General features: G+C 44.9%; 1 protein-coding gene across 2 annotated transcripts in view; it reads left to right on the top strand.

Annotated features, from left to right (window-relative positions):
* Positions 1–18,570, top strand: part of SLC2A4RG (SLC2A4 regulator) — a 351,419-nt gene that overhangs the window by 188,276 nt on the left and 144,573 nt on the right. The window lies entirely within an intron of this gene.

The raw sequence follows: 18,570 nt of genomic DNA, 5'->3' as shown, positions 1-18,570 counted from the left end.
CGATAAGGCCCTCCAAGCCATTAAATCCGATACGGACACAGCAAGATCTTTTGGTTCCCTACAATATAAACGTGGAACATTCAGAGGTGCTAAGGGGCGTGGTTATTCCTCTAGAGGAAGTTACCAACAGCAGAACAGGCAGCACCAGCCCCATTATAGGCAGAATTATCAATCATCATATCGCCAATCCAATGCGGCTGGTTTCTCCCTCCAGGGAGGTTGAAAGCGATCCCAGAACCAAAGGCGAGACTCTAGCAGGAAGCAGTGATCTCAGCAGGGCGCGATTCACACCTACTCCCTTTCCTGTGGGTGCGAAAATGTCAACATTTGCGGACAGATGACCTCCAATCAGTGGGTTCTGGACCTATTGAGAAACGGTCATACCCTAGAATTTGTCACCAAACCACCTACCACTCCGCCCAGGGGACCCCCTCCCCCTCGTCTACACTTATTGTTCAAAGAAGCTTGTTTAATGCTCTTCAAGACGCCATAGAAGAAGCCCCAATATATCCGAGACGGACAGGTTTCTATTCTCGTTTTTTCCTAATCCAAAAGAAATCCAGGGAATGGCGACCGATCCTGGATCTCTTCGCAACCTGAACAGATTCCTCAGAAAACAAGGATTTCGTATGGTCACTCTCTTAGAGATCTTAGGTTGCCTAAACGAGGGAGATTTTCTGGCTTCTCTGGACATGGAAGACTCTTACTTCCACATCCCAATCCATCCCAAACATCACAAGTATCTCCGCTTCACTGTGGGTGGCGCCCACTTTCAGTTCAAAGTGCTCCCATTTGGGCTGAAATTTGCTCCAAGGATCTTCACGAAATGCCTAGCTCCTGTGGCGGCAGCATTGCGATCCTGAGGAATTCAAGTATTCCCGTACTTGGATGATTGGCTAATCAAAGGTCCTTCGAAGCAATCGGTCAAGACTTCTATTGCAACGCGTCAACATCTCTTCAAGTCTCTGGGACTGACTGTGAACAAAAACAAATCCCAGTAACGTCCGATGCAAATTGTACCTTTCCTTGGGGCTTGTCTGGACATGGTCCAGTGCAAAGCATTCTTGTCACAAGAAAGACAGCTTCGTCTTCATAAGCTAGCACTTCGAATCTCAAAAACAAAACTGTTTTGGTCCGCATGTTCGCCTCACTCCTGTTAATGTGCTCTTCGGCCATATACCTCGTCCATTTGGCAAGACTCAAAAGGAGGCCTTTGCAGGAAGAACTGCAACTTCAGTGGCAGCAAGCTGAGGTTCCTTCAGCGTCATCAAGGTCACACCACGCATGGTAAACGCTCTCTACTGGTGGTTACAGAGAGTCAACTTAGCAAAAGGGCTCACGTTCCTGCAAGAGGTTCCGGATTTTGTTCTGACCACAGATGCCTCCATGGAAGGATGGGGAGGTCATCTCCAGATTCGCAGATACAAGGCAAATGGTCTCACCAGTACAAACAACAACACATCAACAGTCTAGAATTGCGAGCAATTTTTCTATCCCTGCAAGCTTTCCTTCCAAGAATTGCTGGCTCATCAGTGCTGGTTTGGACAGACAATACCACCAGCATGTTTTATGTCAACAAGCAAGGAGGAACCAGATCGGCAACTCTGTCAAGAGCGGCTCAAGAGTTGTGGGAATGGTTGACACTGCACAACATAACACTCAAGGCGAAGCATGTAAGAGGACTCAAGAACACCCTGGCATACACACTCAGCAGGTTCCTATCAGACTGTCACGAGTGGGAACTAGAATACACTCAAGTGAGCAGGATATTCCAGGCTTGGGGCAAACCGGCGTTGGACTTGTTCGCAACGAAACACAACAAGAAATGCTGATATTACGCCGGCAGATATCTGCAACAGGGGTCAAGAGGGAATACCCTGTCCATGCGATGGTCAGGGATTTGTGCCTACGCTTTTCCCCCAATACCTCTAATCCCAAGAGTAATACGCAAGATGAAATTGGAAAGCTGCTGGATCATCCTGATTGCACCCCGATGGCCACGTCAGTACTGGTTTCAGGAGCTTCTTTTGCTGTCCCAGGACCAGCCAATCCGTCTTCTTCCAACATCTACAATGCTCTCGAGGAACAACGGACAGGTGGTTCTCCCAGATCCACAGTCTTTAAATTTACACACGTCTCCTGATTTCAAGGACTTCGACATACCTCAGGATTGTCGTGACATCTTAGCCAAATCACGAGCTCAAAGCACAATTAAGACTTATCGTCTTAAATGGAAGAGGTTTTGCTGTTGGTGTGAGAATAACAAAGTTCATCCAACAGAAGTTCCTGCAGAACGAATTCTTCCTTATCTACTGCATCTAGCGAGATCTGGACTCACTTTCTCATCAACTAAAGTCCATTTAGCCGCACTATCCAGATTCAGGAAGAGTGCTGCATGGCCTTCCTTATGTTCATGTTCATTTATTAAACAATTCATGAGAGGTCTTTTCCGGGCATTTCCACCGATACGACCCCCTCCTCCGGAATGGGAATTGAACACGGTCCTTACACAGTTGACGAAACATTCGTTTGAACCCATCCACAAGGCCGAGCTCAAATTTCTCACATGGAAAGTCGCTTTACTTCTAGCTGTAACATTTGCCAGAAGAGTAAGTGAAATTCAGGCCTTTACAATAAAGGAACCATTTTTGTATTTCTCTCAAGATTATGTGACCTTAAGAACTAATCCTACATTTATAGCCAAGGTACCGTCTCAATTTCACCTCAATGAGCCGATTAAATTATGCACTTTCTTTCCAAATCCTTCTACACCAGCAGAGAGAGCATTACATTCTCTTGACATCAAAAGATGCTTAAAATTCTATTTAAAAAGAACAAACACATTTAGAAAATCTGACCAATTGTTTGTGGCCTACGGCCATGCCACTTTGGGAACTGCAGTCACAAAGGCCACGATTGCCCGTTGGATAGCGTCTACGATCCATTTCTGTCATGACAAGGCGAACAGGCCATTGCAAAGAAAGGTCAAGGCTCACTCTACAAGAACTGTGGCAGCGTCAACCGCTTTATTCGCCGGTGTGACTCTGGAAAACATCTGCCGTGCTGCGACATGGATAAATGTGCACACCTCTACTAGACATTACTGTCTTCAATCTGCATGTCAAGAGGATTCGGCAGTTGGACAGGCTGTCCTATGCCACCTTTTTCTGTGACACCATTCTCAGGTATTCTTTACTTTTAAGATATTATTTATGATACAATTTGATCATGTGTGTATATGTGTGTATATATATATATATATATATATATATATATATATATATATATATATATATATATATATATATATATATATATATAGTATGTGCTTAAGGCTCACAGATTCATGTATTCACATTGCTAAACATGCCTCTTTCTCTAAGCACTACTGTATTATTGTTAACGGTTTGGTTTTTTCATGCCTCTATTAACAGATTATGGATGCCATTGGGAGTGTATCAGCACAGGTCTCCCACCATCCGCTACCGACTGTATAAGTTATATACTGCTTGCTACTCTGATTCAGGCATGTGAATCTATGAAAGATACCCCAATACTGGATAAGAAAACAAGTTACTTACCTGTAACTACAGTTATCCAGTATTGGTATCTTTCATAGTTTCACATGCACCCACCCTCCTCCCGAGAGAGTCAGTTCTCTGTTTTGGGATACTTATTTCCTGCTTGTGCTAACGAAAATCTGAGGAGAACTGGCTCTGCAGAGAGGGTTCTAGAGGGTGCTGATAGCTGATTGGTTGTACCAAAAGTTTGGTTCTTTTAGCATAATGATGTAGATAGGCTGCTAAGATTTGGGCCTCATGCCTTTTTCCTTAGGGCCTACTACTGTTATTTACCTTTGGCACTGCTATTTTTATTTACCGTGGGACTCCTGCCTCGGCGAGGGGGAATGATTCAGGCATGTGAATGTATGAAAGATACCAATACTGGATAACTGTAGTTACAGGTAAGTAACTTGTTTTCTTACACTCCCAGTCACTCACCCATAGATCCATTCACACAGCCACCCAGTCACCCATACAGCCACTCACATACACCCTCACCCACTCACAGAGCCACTCACACAGTTATCCATACAGCCACCCACTCACCCAAACAGCCACTTGCTCACCCTTACAGCGACTCACACACCAACTCACTCACCATTACAGCCATGAACAGTCACTCACCCATTGAGCTACTCACACACCCACTTATTCACCCCTATAACCACTCATACACCCATACAGCCACCCCAAAACCCACTCCCACACTGATAGACACTCCCAGTGTCACTCAGATAACATATATTAGAAACAGTATCACTATAGTAGTATATAGAGAATAGCAGTTTAACGTATGCAGTAGATTACATCAAGTCTCAGAAATGTTTACAACACACTTACTCGATGTCATCACTGATACCATTTGAGATGTCATGAGTGATGTCACTGACCATGTCATGAGTGATGTAATATGTAAGGTCATAAGCCGTGCATTGCGTTCGTGAGTTATAGCTGGTTAGGTAACTTGAACTGCTGAATTGCTATGGTTTTGTGCGACTGAAATCTGAGCCTAACTAGAACATCCCTGTAACCTTTAGGTTTTTTTCAGTGACTTTCCAAGGTTTTTCAATTCTATTTCCCAACTATAACATACTTGAAACATTAGTTTTTTTCAGTAAAGTTCTATGTTTCTTATTGCTATTTCCCAAATATAATGTCCCTGTAACTTGGGTGTGTGAGTAGTTGTGTAGTGTGGTGGGTGGGTGTGAGTTTTTGTGTGACTGACTGAGTGAGTGAGTGGAGGTATAAGTGGTTTTGAGGGTCTGTGAGTAGGTAGGTGAGGGACTGTGAGTGAGTGATTGTGGGGGTGTAAGTGGATGTGTGAAAGAAGTGCGGGTCTGTGAGTGACGTGGAGGGTCTGAGTGGCTGTGTGAGGGCTGTATGGGTGTGTAAATGGTTGTGTGGGTGGATGCGAGTGTGAGTAGGTCTGTGAGTGAGTGTATTTTTTTATTGGGGTCTGGATCCACGGATCTGTTTATGGAAGGATCCGCAAATCCTTGAGTAGTTAAAAAACAAAAACTTCGTTTTGTACAATTTCTTGCCCATGAGTGTTCTCTCACAGAACTCTGCATTTGTCCCATGGGGTTAGGGTACCCCTACCCTGACCCCACAACCACTTAGTTCCTTGTGAGGCATTGCTTGGAGTTTTGTCTACAACCAATGTCAAGCCCACCAACCAAATAGGCACCCCAGCCCGTTTGGGGGTTCGGAGATCCAATAGACAAGGTCCAAGCTTGCAGGGACAGCAAACACCCCATTCCCCAGACATTTCGGCAGCAGCCCCAAAGCTGCTTTAGTTTGCGCTTAGTGGCTCACAATAACCCAGTGGGAGGCACAATCGGTCATTTTACCTAAGGGTGGCAAGCCATAATATATGACAAGTAGGTCCCCCAGATAGTCCCACAGATAGTCCAACAGTTCTGCACCCTGCTATTCCCTTCCAGTCCGCCACATCTTCTGCCCACTACAGAGTGTCTTTCGGACCATCATTTGTCTATTTTTTTCGCTGAAATTTCAGCTCTTTTGGAGAAAGGAGCCATTGTGAGGGTCCAAATCTGAACTGGGTGTGATGTTATTTCCTAGTGCCCAAAAAAGGCGCAGGCCTTAGTCCTATTTTAAATCTTTAATTTCTTCCATTGGAACGAAAATTCAACATGCTCATGCTTGCCCAGGTTCTATCTGCTCTGGATCCATGCATTGGACCTGCAGAATGCCTATTTTTAAATCCCCGTCCTGAAGGCGTAAACTCGCTACCTGCGGTTCGAGGTGAGACATGAACATTTTTAGTTTACTGGGCCCATTTCGGCCTTGCCAGTGCCCCTTGATGTTTATGAAGGTCATGGCAGCGATAACAGGGTTCCAATAGAAGTTTGGGCGAGCTAGTCTTCCTCTACCTCAATGGCTGGCTGTTGAAGGTGGGCTCGCCATAGTTAGTCATTGACCTCCCTCCAGATCACGGTGGACCTCCTTACATTTTGAGGTTCACAATCAGTGTGCCAAAGTCACCCCTGACTATTTTGCAAAGCCTCCCTTTCATCTGAGCCATCCTGTATACAGTGCACGTTCAAGCCTTCCCTCCGGGCCAGCGAGTCAGGACATTCAAGCTATGGTCCAGATGCTTCAGCCTCTGTGTCAGCGAGGATGGCTCTGAGGCTGCTTGGCCTACTGGCCTCCTGTACCCTGCTCATTGTCCAAGCCAGATGGCACGTGTAGGCTCTGCAGTGAGATCTAAAGTCACATTAGACTAAGCACCAAAAGAAAGGGTCAGATTACATACAGATTTTGGAGGAGAATGCAAAAGATCTCCAGTGGTGACTACTCAGCTGTAATTGGACCATCGTAACACCCCTCTCCCTGCCTCACCCTGAACGGACTGTAGTGACTCTCACATTGCTGTTGAGATGAGGCGACCATCTGTAAGAGGTGGAGATCAGAGGACTCTGGCCTCTGATGGGGATGCACCTCAATATCCATGTGCTGGAGCCACACGCCATTCGCATGGCATTGAAAGCTTTTCTGTCATCCAAGGTAAAGCGTGTTCAGGTCCTCCCGGACAACACTACTGCTATACTGTATTACAACATAACAAGCAGGGTAGGTGGGGACCTGGGCTCTGTGCCAGGAGGCTCCTCTACGGACCTCCTTGAAAAATTGGTGCATCTCCCTGAGGGGAACACCAGGCTGGACCAACTTGACTGGAGACACCTAGTGGATCACGAATGACTGCTACACCTGGAGGTGGCACAGAGCATTCTCCAGCAATGGGGAGAATCCCAGCTCGATCGCTTTGCCACCGACGAGAACACGCAGTATCAACACTGTTTTTCATTGGAGTTCTCAAGGTGGCTCTCTTAGAGGTACATTCTGCCTAGAGTGGAGTACAGGACTCCTGTATGCCCTCCTGCTGCTGTCTCTCCTGCCTGAGTTTGAAGAAGGTCAGGAATGACAAGGCCCTAGTCATTCTAATGACTCTGGATTGGGCCAGGAAAGTGTGGTACCCTGAACTTTTAGGCATGAGGTGAGTGGGAGGAGTTAACTGCATTTGATCTACCTAGTGGAAGTCATCCTGGTAGCCAGGAGTCCTTCTACATAATCTGTTTACACCGGACGCTGGGACAAGTTAGTGGCTTGGTGTGGCACCCGTAATACAGACCTCTAGCATGCTAAACTCTCAGCCGTGTTACTGCTTGTTTTACCTTTTCCCCTAGCAAGAGCTTGCAATGGACACGATTAAAGCTTCTCTTTCTGCCCTTTCGGCTTTTTCCTTTTACCGGACCAACACTTCTTGTTCAAATCACCTGTTGTATGCATTTTCTCAAATGTTTGGCCCACGTTTCCTCGTAAACCTTTCGTGATCTCAGCGGGACCTTAATTTGGTCCTTATGTTCCTTATGCATGCCCCTTTTGAGTTGTTGCACAGCTGTTCCCTATGTCTTCTAAACCTTCTTTTTCTCATCGCTATGTGTAAGTGAGCTTCAAGCTTTGGCAGTCCAGCTGCCTCAACTCCACCTTCTTACTAGACAAATTTTTGCTGAAAGTCATGACTGTTTCCTGTCCAACTGTCTATCACTCTTCCGACATGGTTTGCCTCACCTCAACCCTCAAAAGAGCCCATCACTTGGACCCCATAAGAGCACTCCGCTTTTATATCTAGCGTACCAATGACCAACCCCGTTGAAGAGTAACACTTTGTGAGGGTCTCTGGAGCAAAGAAAGGCAAGACAGTGCAGAAGGGGACGTTATTCAGGTGGATCGTCCTCCTCATCAAGATCTATTGTGTTTTGATCATGAAGCAGCCTCCTGAAGGATTTGGGACCCACTCCACCAGGCCTAAGACTGCTACCACTGCGCTGGTACATGGAGTGCCTGACCTTGATATTTGTCGGGCTGCCATATGGGCATCAGCGCACACATTCATGAAGCATTATTGACTGACAGGCAGATCTGGCAGGAAGGGCGTATTGGCAATTCGTCCTTAAGGATTTTGTGATCTCAGTCATTCCACAGGCCCACCACAAATGGAGGTACTGCTCTGGTACCCGTTCCAAAGGTGAGGAATCTGATATTGCATATATTCATCAGAATAAGAACTTACTTACCTCTAAGCCCTTTCTGGGGGATACTCGATCTGCATATTGCTCATAAATCTCCTCCCTCATTCCGTTCCGCGGAATGGGCACTTATCCACGTGAAAAGGTCCGAAATTAGAGGCCTGCGCACTGGCAGGTCATTTGTTTTTTGGTCTCTGCCTCAGAGGTCACGGACAGTGTCTAGAAAGGAACTGATGTTCGCTTGCTTGGCAGTGCCTAAATGGGCTTCCAGTTGTCACTTCCAGGGGCAAGGTTGAGAAGATGTGGCGTCGCATGACACCACCTACTGGCGTGCAGGGGCAATGCCGAAATATTTTCTGGATCCAGTCTGGCGCCTGAGGATGTTCTTAAGGTGAGCAATATGTTAGATGCAGCTTGCCGCTGGAGCACATACTTTACTGAATTTTGAATCTTCCCATTTTAAGACAGTTTCTTGCAAATTGGTAAAGTCCAGATTTAAGTGTTCAACCATAAATACTTTTTGCAGGCCAGCTGCAAATTTGCATGCATCGGTCCTTTCTTCTGTCCGTTCTTCGTGCTATCTACATCAACTAGGATATTGTTGTCCCTATGTTCTTCACTGATAACATTTAGTATTGTAGACATGAAACTGAATAATGGGGATGCTTTTCAGCGAGGATTCTAAGTGACATCAGATAGTTAATTAGAGGTATGCTTGAATTGTCCTTGATGAGTACTAGAAACCTATCGGTGGAAAATATCCCCTTTCATCAGTTATTCACCTATAATGTTATTTTAATAAAGCACCCTTACCCGTTTGAGATCCCCTTGCTCTCAACAACAAAATAACGGTAGGGTAGGACCCGGGGGAATGTTTATAGACCAAACTCTGTGTATAACCCCAATACTGACATAACAACAACAAAATACCAGAGGGTCTCTAAAACAAATGATGTGTGCGAAAAACGCTTACAGATAAACTGCAATGAACCCAGTACAAAAAAGGGGGTTTCTATGACAGCCAAGTGGATGGTCAAAGATACCCATCAGTCACCACTCGGAACCGCCCTTCATCATTTGGGTTTCTTCCATCGCCATCTACCAAAGCAGGTCATTCTCAAAAAGAAAAAATCAAGGTGTAAATTGATTTCTTCAGTAGAGAGAACCGGTAGTATGGTATGTCACTCCTTTGCTTGAATGAGTGAAAAAATGTGGGGCAACTGATGCAGTGCAGTGATAAAGGTGAGTTTAAATAATAATACAAAAAACGAAAAGTGTGTTAAAATTTGGATGAGGGAGTACAGAACAGACTTTATTCAGGTGATACTCACTCCACCAAAGTTAAAAGAGTTTTCATAAGGACAGTTTAAAAGTATATACTGCCTATAGATGGAACCAGGTCTACATGTTTCAGCAACCAGGGGACAGTTGTGTCCTTGCCTTCTTCAGGACCTTTACAATTCAATTAACTGCTACTGCAAAATTATAATATGTGCAAAAAATAGTGACGAGAACATATTACCAAGATAAGTGCATTTGTCACCTGAAGCATCTAGGTGACAGGGCCTTGTCTCCTTCTTAACAAGTTGTGTCGTTCACTGAAAGGATCAAAGCAGAATATATTTTGGTTGTAAAGCAATGGAATTCACACACAAATGTATCGCATTCAAAATGGCCATCGCCCAGTCTCAAAATCATAGACCTTGGGCTGAGGTCTGACTCTGTATGTTGACCATAAAACGATAATTTTGTTGTACGTTAAAACCTTATTATCAAGGCATAACAATTATGTTCCAATACAGAAATAGCGTGAATCTTACCATAACTTGCAAGACATAAAAGCCTCACCCCACCTGGCAGCGGCTCAGGGAAAGAGTGAAGCACCGCTCTGGAGGGACAAAGAACGACAACGTCAGAAAATCGTCCCTACAACTAACACCTAAGTAGCGTTCGACCCAACAGAGAGGGAGAAAGGAAAAGAAAGAGTAAAGCAAATTCCAATTGAAGAGAGATACAGTTTAAATCTCTCGAGTGCTCCCCCACTAATGATCGAAAAAAGTACCAAGTGGCCACTTAGAAATTCCGACAAAGTGGAATTTAGTGAAGTCACGTATCAAGTAAAACAAAACAAAATTTAAGGCCAACAAGTGCTCACCTGTCCGTCGGTACTTCAGCGCCGGCATCTAAGCCGACTGGGGAGGCACCGACGAGGCGAAGGGCACAGACATATAAGGACCGCGCTGATTGGATGGGCTGGTCACGTGGTGTCGGTACAGCACATATGATACGTTGCCCTAATCCAGGAAGTGTGGTTAGACCTGTCGGGGGATTGGTTACGCGGGTATCCAGGTAACCCAGATAGCGTGGGATAGAAATACGACGGTGTAACATAAAAAATAGAACCTAGGATTGTTTACATTCACCCTGTCAAAAGTAATGGGGGAAGATACTCGGACTACGTACCGGCTGCATTTCTCGCATGGTTAAAAACTAGAAAAGAGCACCGAATTTAAAATGGAATGCATTGGAACCACGGGCTGTCTCCAGCGCAGATACCGAAGAAGATCCCGTCTCGGTGTGTGCCTCGCTGAGTGCTTACAGCGTTGTTGACACCGAAAACGTATAACTGTAGATATCAAGACAGGAGTCCATAAAGCAGCAAAATAAGGCAATGATAGCAACGCGCAAGACTAACACATCGTATGTCAGACCTGACAAAAAATGTTTTAATAATATAAACACCCAATGTTGTGATGATATATACAAATTGTATTATGGATGTAAGGCATAGACCGAGGGTGTTATAACATTAAATGTCGGACCTGACAGCGTGCAGGAATGGACCTCCAATGTTTCTAATGATACAGCTTATAAATTCAGGTATCAGGTGTGGATACAATATCACTCAAAAGTAAAACGCTCAGAGGGGTTGATTCAGTAGGGAATGTTCGAAACTGACAGGTTTAGAAGGAGGACCACGGAATTTCATCATTCAATCCGCTCCGATGACTGTCCAGCTTCAGCTACCATTTTTGTTCTCTGAGCAAGAGGAATTTCGCCACATTCGTGGTGTGTGAGGGAATGAATGGTTGTTCTAACACAGTCCATCGGAATGAGGTGGATGGATGATTAACCTCTAGGAAATGTGTCGTCAGTTTGGTGGCCTGTCTCTTACAATTAATTGTACTCCTATGTTCAGATATACGAATGCGGATCTTTCGTGTCGTCATTCCCACGTACTTAAGCCCACATGGGCATGTAATTAAGTACACTAGTCGTTCGCTATTGCAGTTAGTGAACTTATGTTGTCTCCAAGGTCTAGATGTTCCTATGTCGCTCTCAATCGTCTTCTCAGTTTGCGAGCAGGCCTGACATGAGCCACATGGATGGTGTCCAATAACTGGAGGTAAATCCCATAAAGTGCCCAGGGCCCTGGGCACCGCTTCTCGAGGTCTGGTGTGAACCATTCTATCTCTCAGATTAGGACCCCTCTTAAAAGAGAACAAGGGGGTCTGAATGTTCATATGGCCAGAGTTTAGAATCGGCCAATGTTTTCTAACCACCTTCTGGATTTGGTTTGATAGAGTTCCAAAGGTATGTACAAATGTTAATCTTTCGAGGGTAGGTTTTGGTTCAGTGGGCTCCAGGAGGGCCGATCGATTGTTGTTCATGGCCCGTTTCATGGATCGTTGCGCCAATCTCGGTGGATAGTTGCGTGCCACCAGTTGTTTGGACAGTGCTGTGGAGTGTTCTTCATATGCTTTGATGGTAGAACAGTTCCGTTGAACCCGCAAAAATTGTCCAAAGGGGAGGTTCTCCCTCAAGGACCGGGGATGGTGACTGTTCAATAATAGGAGAGAATTCCTCGATGTTGGTTTCCTATATAATTCAGACTGTAGGCCATCAGGAGTTGCCACAATGAGCAAGTCAAGGAAAGCCAGTTTGTGGCCTCCTATCTCGATGGTGAACTTGAGAAAGGTGTTTCTGTTGTTAAGCCATTCAAGAAATTCAGCACATCTTTCCTCGGATCCACGCCAAATGACCAAAACGTCATTGATATACCTTTTCCAGGTCCTCAGATTATCAATGAAGGGGTTATTGTCGCCAAATATGTGCTGCTGCTCAAACGAGTGGACATAAAGATTCGCCAGGCTGGGTGCGTAAACGCTCCCCATACTCGTGCCAGATACCTGTAAATAGATGTTATCCTCGAATCTAAAAAAGTTCCGCTTCATGGCTAGAGTGGCACACGCCATGATGAAGTGGACTGGTGTGATGCTGTCCAGTTCCCTTGCGTCCAATAGGTTATGGACAACTTCTAATGTCTCGTCCTGCGGGATGGAGGTATACAAAGCCTCAACATCAAATGATACCAGCAAATCCGTTGAGATATCAAAATCGATATTAGGTAGCAGGCGTAGGACATCAGTGGTGTCTTTAAGATACGTGGGCATTTCCTGAACCATCGGTCGCAGGAAATGATCTGTAAAGGTAGAAAGCGGTTCAAGAACCGATCCTATGCCCGAAATGATCGGACGACCCGGAGGAGGTCTCTGTTGTTTATGGACCTTGGGTAAGGCATAGAAATAGGGCATCACTGGATGTTCCGTGTATAGGTATGCCGCTTCTGCTTGGGTAATCCACCCTTCAGATGAAGCCTCTTCAATCATGGTTTTGATTGTGCTTTTGAGTTCCTCTGTAGGGTCCTTGGTCAGAAGATGATAAGCACTTCTATCTTGCAATGGTCGGAGTGTTTACAACAATTGCAAGATAGAAATGCTTATCATCTTCTGACCAAGGACCCTACAGAGGAACTCAAAAGCACAATCAAAACCATGATTGAAGAGGCTTCATCTGAAGGGTGGATTACCCAAGCAGAAGCGGCATACCTATACACGGAACATCCAGTGATGCCCTATTTCTATGCCTTACCCAAGGTCCATAAACAACAGAGACCTCCTCCGGGTCGTCCAATCATTTCGGGCATAGGATCGGTTCTTGAACCGCTTTCTACCTTTACAGATCATTTCCTGCGACCGATGGTTCAGGAAATGCCCACGTATCTTAAAGACACCACTGATGTCCTACGCCTGCTACCTAATATCGATTTTGATATCTCAACGGATTTGCTGGTATCATTTGATGTTGAGGCTTTGTATACCTCCATCCCGCAGGACGAGACATTAGAAGTTGTCCATAACCTATTGGACGCAAGGGAACTGGACAGCATCACACCAGTCCACTTCATCATGGCGTGTGCCACTCTAGCCATGAAGCGGAACTTTTTTAGATTCGAAGATAACATCTATTTACAGGTATCTGGCACGAGTATGGGGAGCGTTTACGCACCCAGCCTGGCGAATCTTTATGTCCACTCGTTTGAGCAGCAGCACATATTTGGCGACAATAACCCCTTCATTGATAATCTGAGGACCTGGAAAAGGTATATCGATGACGTTTTGGTCATTTGGCGTGGATCCGAGGAAAGATGTGCTGAATTTCTTGAACGGCTTAACAACAGAAACACCTTTCTCAAGTTCACCATCGAGATAGGAGGCCACAAACTGGCTTTCCTTGACTTGCTGATTGTGGCAACTCCTGATGGCCTACAGTCTGAATTATATAGGAAACCAACATCGAGGAATTCTCTCCTATTATTTAACAGTCACCATCCCCGGTCCTTGAGGGAGAACCTCCCCTTTGGACAGTTTTTGCGGGTTCAACGGAACTGTTCTACCATCAAAGCATATGAAGAACACTCCACAGCACTGTCCAAACAACTGGTGGCACGCAACTATCCACCGAGATTGGTGCAACGATCCATGAAACGGGCCATGAACAACAATCGATCGGCCCTCCTGGAGCCCACTGAACCAAAACCTACCCTCGAAAGATTAACATTTGTACATACCTTTGGAACTCTATCAAACCAAATCCAGAAGGTGGTTAGAAAACATTGGCCGATTCTAAACTCTGGCCATATGAACATTCAGACTCCCTAGTTCTCTTTTAAGAGGGGTCCTAATCTGAGAGATAGAATGGTTCACACCAGACCTCGAGAAGCGGTGCCCAGGGCCCTGGGCACTTTATGGGATTTACCTCCAGTTATTGGACACCATCCATGTGGCTCATGTCAGGCCTGCTCGCAAACTGAGAAGACGATTGAGATCGACATAGGAACATCTAGACCTTGGAGACAACATAAGTTCACTAACTGCAATAGCGAACGACTAGTGTACTTAATTACATGCCCATGTGGGCTTAAGTACGTGGGAATGACGACACGAAAGATCCGCATTCGTATATCTGAACATAGGAGTACAATTAATTGTAAGAGACAGGCCACCAAACTGACGACACATTTCCTAGAGGTTAATCATCCATCCACCTCATTCCGATGGACTGTGTTAGAACAACCATTCATTCCCTCACACACCACGAATGTGGCGAAATTCCTCTTGCTCAGAGAACAAAAATGGGTGCTGAAGCTGGACAGTCATCGGAGCGGATTGAATGATGAAATTCCGTGGTCCTCCTTCTAAACCTGTCAGTTTCGAACATTCCCTACTGAATCAACCCCTCTGAGCGTTTTACTTTTGAGTGATATTGTATCCACACCTGATACCTGAATTTATAAGCTGTATCATTAGAAACATTGGAGGTCCATTCCTGCACGCTGTCAGGTCCGACATTTAATGTTATAACACCCTCGGTCTATGCCTTACATCCATAATACAATTTGTATATATCATCACAACATTGGGTGTTTATATTATTAAAAAATTTTTTGTCAGGTCTGACATACGATGTGTTAGTCTTGCGCGTTGCTATCATTGCCTTATTTTGCTGCTTTATGGACTCCTGTCTTGATATCTACAGTTATACGTTTTCGGTGTCAACAACGCTGTAAGCACTCAGCGAGGCACACACCGAGACGGGATCTTCTTCGGTATCTGCGCTGGAGACAGCCCGTGGTTCCAATGCATTCCATTTTAAATTCGGTGCTCTTTTCTCGTTTTTAACCATGCGAGAAATGCAGCCGGTACGTAGTCCGAGTATCTTCCCCCATTACTTTTGACAGGGTGAATGTAAACAATCCTAGGTTCTATATTTTTTATGTTACACCGTCGTATTTCTATCCCACGCTATCTGGGTTAACTGGATACCCGCGTAACCAATCCCCCGACAGGTCTAACCACACTTCCTGGATTAGGGCAACGTATCATATGTGCTGTACCGACACCACGTGACCAGCCCATCCAATCAGCGCGGTCCTTGTATGTCGGTGCCCTTCGCCTCGTCGGTACCTCCCCAGTCGGCTTAGATGCCGGCGCTGAAGTACCGACGGACAGGTGAGCACTTGTTAGCCTTAAATTTTGTTTTGTTTTACTTGATACGTGACTTCACTAAATTCCACTTTGTCGGAATTTCTAAGTGGCCACTTGGTACTTTTTTCGATCATTAGTGGGGGAGCACTCGAGAGATATAAACTGTATCTCTCTTCAATTGGAATTTGCTTTACTCTTTCTTTTCCTTTCTCCCTCTCTGTTGGGTCGAACGCCACTTAGGTGTTTGTTGTTAGTTGTAGGGACGATTTTCTGACGTTGTCGTTCTTTGTCCCTCCAGAGCGGTGCTTCACTCTTTCCCTGAGCCGCTGCCAGGTGGGGTGAGGCTTTTATGTCTTGCAAGTTATGGTAAGATTCACGCTATTTCTGTATTGGAACATAATTGTTATGCCTTGATAATAAGGTTTTAACGTACAACGAAATTATCGTTTTATGGTCAACATACAGAGTCAGACCTCAGCCCAAGGTCTATGATTTTGAGACTGGGCGATGGCCATTTTGAATGTGATACATTTGTTTGTGTGTGAATTCCATTGCTTTACAACCAAAATATATTCTGCTTTGATCCTTTCAGTGAACGACACAACTTGTTAAGAAGGAGACAAGGCCCTGTCACCTAGATGCTTCAGGTGACAAATGCACTTATCTTGGTAATATGTTCTCGTCACTATTTTTTGCACATATTATAATTTTGCAGTAGCAGTTAATTGAATTGTAAAGGTCCTGAAGAAAGCAAGGACACAACTGTCCCCTGGTTGCTGAAACATGTAGACCTGGTTCCATCTATAGGCAGTATATACTTTTAAACTGTCCTTATGAAAACTCTTTTAACTTTGGTGGAGTGAGTATCACCTGAATAAAGTCTGTTCTGTACTCCCTCATCCAAATTTTAACACACTTTTCGTTTTTTGTATTATTATTTAAACTCACCTTTATCACTGCACTGCATCAGTTGCCCCACATTTTTTCACTCATTCAAGCAAAGGAGTGACATACCATACTACCGGTTCTCTCTACTGAAGAAATCAATTTACACCTTGATTTTTTCTTTTTGAGAATGACCTGCTTTGGTAGATGGCGATGGAAGAAACCCAAATGATGAAGGGCGGTTCCGAGTGGTGACTGATGGGTATCTTTGACCATCCACTTGGCTGTCATAGAAACCCCCTTTTTTGTACTGGGTTCATTGCAGTTTATCTGTAAGCGTTTTTCACACACATCATTTGTTTTAGAGACCCTCTGGTATTTTGTTGTTGTTATCCCCTTGCTCTCATCAGCTGTGCATGGGTAGACCACAGAAAACATGGCCTCGCCTGCTTCAGCCCCATGCCCCATCTTACACCAGCAGCCCAGCCACCCACCTCAACACTCTGTTGCAGTGCATCTGCTCCCCTGCTCAAATTAAGAGAAAACAAACATTCCGGGCACTCTGCCACCCTCCTACACCACCATCAGCATTACCAACCCTCCCAAATATTAAAGAAAAGTTACCTGGGGTCCTACCACCCAACCACTCTGCTTCCCTGACTAAATTTAAAAACAAATTGTGTTTAGGAAAAACCCGTCCCCTGGTTTCCCAAATACAGGAAAAACGCTCCACCTCCTGCAAACAACCCACAGCAGCCTATGTGCCCTCCCTCCCCTTCTCCATGAAGCCGTGAAATTGTGCTGCGTGGAAAGACTCTGAGAGTTGTCTCACTCATCCCAGCTTTCAATTCCGTGTCGGGGTAGGCCAGCAGAAACCTGCATCTGACATGGAATGTGGCAAATAACAAAGGCGGTGCCATTCTCCAGCATCCGTTGCTGTGCTTGCTAACAGGTGCACCAAAAGCTCACCTTGCCCCACTAAAGTCAGTCCTTAATATGGCAACTCGACTGATAACTGGTGGAAAAAGATGTGAACACATCACACCTACCCTCAAATCTCTCAACTGGCTCCCCATGGAAGGCAGATGTATTTACAAACTGGCCTGCATCACTCACAATGCCCTTCACACCCAATCCCCCAATTACCTGAACAACAAACTGGTTAAAGCAGGAAAATCAAGAACTCTGAGAAGCACCAACTCGCTTCTTCTCATCCGATCCTTCTCTGGTAATGTTCCCAGGATATGGAACACACTCCCTACGGACCTCAGATGCAACCCCTCATTCCCTTGCTTCAAAAAGGACCTGAAACTACTGCTCCTCAACCAATACTTCCCTGACCTAGTCAACCAACCTAGACATCGATAGACTAATGGTCTGCCCTCTCACTCTGACTTTTTCTTGGAGGGGGGGGGTCATCTGACTGTTTCAATCCACCTACGTTCTTCACTCCCCCAATGTATATTTAAGTGTGATGTATCTGCTTATATATTTTATGATTCCTCATGTTTTACGATGTAATGCATCTTCTTTTCTTGTGTATGTAAAGCGCTCTGATGCCCTCGGGTCTAGCTAGTGCTATATAAAACTTTATAAATAAAATAAATGTCATGGCAGTGAGTAACCAGATTCAGAATCCGATATTCAAGTTAATGTCTCTCTGTGAGAGTAATAAATGGCAATATATTTAGTAGAAGTGGTTGTCACTGCAGGTTCCATAGGCTTCAAGTTAATGAGGAAATGTTGAACAATCTAAGGTACAAACGTAATTAAGTTCCTCGACACACCAGGCAGTCAGATGATCTGTCGTGATGCTTCATCCAAGCAGACGTCCATGGTTTCCAGATTCTTCCTTCATCTCTCTTTGCTGAGTGTCATGGAGAAGCCATCTTTGTCTGTGCTTGTTTCATTAGAGCCAAGGTAGTGTATGTAGTTTTGCTGAAGTGTGTTCCATTAAGGAGATTTTCAGAGCCTGCGCTTTGATTTATTTAAGCTTTGTTGCATGATGCAACGTCCAGGGCTGATTCTCGAACTTGGCTAAATTTTTATCAGCCTGTTCACTTGGAACCTGTTTTGGGCCTGAGATGCCCACCTCCCATTGTTTTTGTCTGGAATTCGATTGCTACTTTTCGAGAATAAAGTAACTGCTGTAAAAAGATTTCCTTTGTCCAAGGTGACCTGCAGATCTTTCTTAACGTTTGTAGTTCAGACTCTGTTGCTCGCAAGAGCCGAAGCCTGATTATT

This window comes from Lissotriton helveticus, chromosome 7 (assembly GCF_964261635.1).
Source record: "Lissotriton helveticus chromosome 7, aLisHel1.1, whole genome shotgun sequence".
Lineage (NCBI taxonomy): Eukaryota > Metazoa > Chordata > Amphibia > Caudata > Salamandridae > Lissotriton > Lissotriton helveticus.
Note: the sequence above shows the minus strand (reverse complement) of the source record. Positions and strands in the feature narration are given on the sequence as shown.